This window comes from Hydra vulgaris, chromosome 04, assembly GCF_038396675.1.
Source record: "Hydra vulgaris chromosome 04, alternate assembly HydraT2T_AEP".
NCBI lineage: Eukaryota > Metazoa > Cnidaria > Hydrozoa > Anthoathecata > Hydridae > Hydra > Hydra vulgaris.
In genome coordinates this window covers 22,700,445-22,705,000 of record NC_088923.1, presented here as the reverse complement: position 1 = coordinate 22,705,000, position 4,556 = coordinate 22,700,445, and the positions used below count along the sequence as shown (strand labels likewise).

General features: G+C 26.8%; 1 long non-coding RNA gene across 1 annotated transcript in view; it reads right to left on the bottom strand.

Annotated features, from left to right (window-relative positions):
* Window positions 1-3,030, bottom strand: part of LOC136079656 (uncharacterized) — a 3,869-nt gene extending 839 nt beyond the window's left edge. The window contains exon 1 of the long non-coding RNA XR_010638113.1: window positions 1-3,030. This exon is cut by the window's left edge and continues 335 nt beyond it. This is a non-coding gene — a long non-coding RNA (uncharacterized LOC136079656).
* Window positions 3,031-4,556: the final 1,526 nt, after the last annotated feature.

Here is a 4,556-nt window from a genome sequence, read left to right as displayed (position 1 = left end):
GTTTTCTAATAATAATCTCAAGTAAAGACGGAAATATAAAAAGAAAACCAAAAAGTTGTTAAAAGATAATCATATTTTTCGTATTTCAAATTTCATTAAGAATATTTATGTAATATTAAATAGTATCAATAACAAGCAGAACCATAACAAAGTATATATCTATATATTAAAAAGATAACTGTATTTTTAATTTTTTTTTTGCTAAAAATGGTAACAATAAAAATCACCAACAATAAAAAACACCAACAAAAGTTGATTCAAGCAAAAAAAAAGTTTTATCAATATATCTCAACAGGGTAAATATTTACAAATCCAAACATATTGAAAGACATATAGGCTAATGAGAAAATAAAAAACATAACAAGTAAATAGCATAATTAATTACAAAACTAATTTTCACATAAATTATGATAGCTTTAGTATTTTGGGAGTGGTAATTAGTGAGTAATTCTTTAGCAGAATATTAGAATATACTCTGCATTGTTTTTTTGTGATTTTAAATTAATATTTAGCAGCAATGAACTAAAACTGAGTAACACAAAATGTTCTGTATAAAGGGTCAGTAGCACCTTGAAAAAAAAAAGCAAAATATTGACCATTAGAAAAGAGCATCAGAAGGAATTTCAAGCCCGCCTCTGTTTAGGCTATACAGATAACTTCCATATTTATAATAATAATTGGTAGAATCATCATAAATTTTTATTTCGCTTTTTTGCACATAGCCAGCTATGTAAACTATAGCCACTAATGTAGATTTATTAACTGAGCTTTCAAGATCATGTATATTATCCAGAAGTTCTTTTTCATCAGTAGAAATATCTCTAAAACATATGTCACAAGTATGACCATCGATACCATCAACAGGAATGTCAAGTTGTAATATCAACTTAGTAAGTTGAATATTAATTTTTTCAATTACAGATTTAGCGTTTATAAAGTAAGTACCTCCAGATCCCTGTCAAAGCTTAGAAAAAGCTTTTTCAAGTGGATCTGTTGAAAACCAACCTAATAAGACATACTTTGCTCCATTACTCAACAAAGTTTCTACAAGATCAATAAAGCCATAACATAAATGCGCTATTGCATTGCTAGTATCTAGCGTAAGCTGTTTTACACGCTTACCTGTAGGTTTCATAAAATTTGACAGTTCAGCAATATCTCGTAGCAGTTGTAACTGTTGATCACCAACTGAGTGGATTTCTTCGCATAATTCATTTCTAAACCGAATGCCAGCACCAGGTGCTTTGACATTAACAACATTCGAAAAAAAATTATTTTTCAATAAATACAGCAGTACCTTCAAATGCTTTATTTTCGATCTCTTGATGCGTTCTTAATGCAGCTACTGTTTCTTTGCAAAAAACAGACAAACAAAACTTTACAGATTGTCTCTCTATTGGTTTTGGATAAACTGATTTAGCTGTAAGTTAAGAGAGTTTAAAAAGACTATTGCACTCGGTTTTATATATAGTTTCTAAATCACTCCACTTAGCCAAAGCCAGTTCTTTATTGTTCAAAAGTTGAAGTTCCCCAGTCTTTTTTGTCAACCAATTGTTTCATATAGATTTTAGTAGATGCACATAATCATACAATAAATATATACCTGATGTTGTTAACCATGGTTTACTATCAACTGTTTTAAACATTCCAAAAAATCTTTGATTTACACGGTTACCATCAGTAATTATTACCAGTGTCTTACTATTTTCAATATTATTTATTGTATAGACAATTTGTTGACATTGAGCAAACTGAAATTCAGAGGAAAGATTTGCAACAGGTTGAGCTCTACATATAAATTCTGGACCTCCAAAAAGACATTTAATCATAAATGATAAAATTGTTTTAGCTAACTTTTCAGGGTAGTTTACTGCTTGACCAAACAAAGCACCTCTTTGGTAAAGTAATGAAGCTTTGACATAGACCTCATCAATTAGTAGTATGGAAATTCTTTTTAATGGATTTAAATTCATAAAAATACTATTTATGAAACTTAGGTCCTCCATTGAGCTTATTTTTGAAGTCAATCGTGTTAAAGTCCTTATACTTGGCAACTTGTAGTCAATACACAAACAATCATATAAACTTCGTTGTAGTTGTAATTGATATTGTAGTTGTAGTTGTATAAATTGATATTTTTGTTGTAGTTGAGATAGTTCGACTTGCAAAGAGATACACAGCATTTCAAAGGCATTTTTAAGGCATTTAAAAAAACTAATAGTTAGTTTGACAATATTATTACCTTACAATGTTAACGCCTTGAAACTTACAACGTTATCGTCTTGAAGTTGCGCTATCTAATTTATAAACCAATCAAATTTTAAAGATTTATTAAAAAAGCGCGAACACAAACTTTCGTCTAATGTTAAAAGATGAAAATGTAAACACAGTATTAGGAATTGGCCTTCAGATTAACAAATTTGTTGCGCGATGTCAAGGCCTGTTATTATAGAATAATAACAGGCCTTGACATCCGCGTCACACATAATATAATATTCTGAAACTAATAAACAAAAATCTAAATTTCTATAAGTAAATTTATTCTTTGATCATTGCCTTTATATCCTATCTTATTTTCATATCATAATTTATTATGGTATTACTTATATAACATATCACAACAATATTATTAAATTTGTGATGTTCAAATATCATATGAACATTCTCTAACATGTTCATATGATATTTGAATATAGTTCTTGAGTATATTATCTGCAAACAATTGACTGATGCAAGTTCAAATGTTGTCAAAAACCAAGCATGCATGCATGGGACACTGCAGTGTCCCACAAAGAAATGCTGGTTTGAAAGTCAAACTTTCTTTAATAAAAAAAAAAATAATAAAATAGGGGGGAGATAAGTTTCTGTAACTTTTTTTATGCTCCAAAACTTTTAACTTTAGATATAATAAGGTCCTTATGACTTAAGGGACTTACAAACTACATCAAGGAACAAAAACAGGATATTAACAGAAACTTTTCAATTTTTAATCTGGAGTACCACAGTGTAATTGGGAATAAAGTCGCTGGGTCCAGTATTCAAAGTAATATGATCTAAAGTATATATAAATTAAATAAAATGCTTTAAAATGCATGCAGTTATACATATAACTCCTGATAGTTAACTATATGTATAACTAGTTATACATAAAATTTATTATATAAACTTATTTTTTAAGGTTATGCTTGAACAAATTAGTACCAATTAATTCAAATTCAAGATTTAGTTCAAGTTCAAGTTCTTATTTGTTCATTGTTTTTTCACTATTTTATATTTATTTGTTCAAATTTGTTAACTAGTACTAATTCTTACTACAGTAAGAATATTTATCATTGTTGAACGTGATTTTATTAGTAACTTAATTTTACTTTCAACATATTTTGACAACACCCTTTACATTTTAAATGATGACAGTTTTACTTTTCTATTGATGTTAAATTTATTACGTTTCAATAACTCAGATTGAATTTTACTGAATTATTGTAAGCTTTGTAAGAATTTGTTGTATATCAAATGGTGTTGTAAATAAAGTAAAAATTATATATATATATATATATATATATATATATATATATATATATATATATATATATATATATATATATATATATATGTATAGTATTTAGGCTATGGGATAATGACGCCAGTAGACAGAGGGGCAGTGTGAGTTTAACAATAATTAACAATGGGAGGCAATGTTGAGACCAAAATAATGTCAATTAAAAAATTGAGTTAAAAAAAAAAGTAAAACAATTTATGCTAGCTATGAGCAGGTTTTAGAGGTATTTACACCAACAACATGGTCTAAAAACTTCTTGCTTTTGTTGCTTTAAACTGTAGAGGATCATAGGAAAAACAATTTAAATTCAGAAATTAGCTTGCTTATCTGTCATCATCTGACATCATTATGCATAGATGATCCTAAGATTTAGGTAAAATAAGTAATAAATTTGCCCTATTTCTCTTTAGAAAGTGTAAGAAAAAAGCATTGTTATGCTGAGAACCTACCTATTGAGCAAGCTTTGACCACCTATTTTATAAATTTGAGAGACAGAAGTGGAAGTGCGAATCGCAAAAGAACTAATAACAATGCTCTTAATTGATTTTAACTTTGTAGATTAATATTAATATAGTATTTAGAAATAATAAATGAAGTTTACATGATTTTTATAATTTGTATTTATTTCTTGTATTTTATTTGTATATTTGTATTTAATTATCAGTTGTCAGTCTCTATTTTATAAAATGAATTAAAAAACTATTTATTTATAGTATAATATTAATACATAAATACTAGTTTCCTAATGCTATTATCATCACAATGTTAATGGTATTCGTTTTAAAGTGAAATTTTGTATCAATTTTATTGTTTTAATGTTGTGTGTATATATATATATATATATATATATATATATATATATATATATATATATATATATATATATATATATATATATATATTATTTTTACTTTATTTAAAACACCATTTGATATACAACAAACCCCTACAAAGCTTACAATAATTCAGTTATGATACAATCTGAGTTATTGAAACG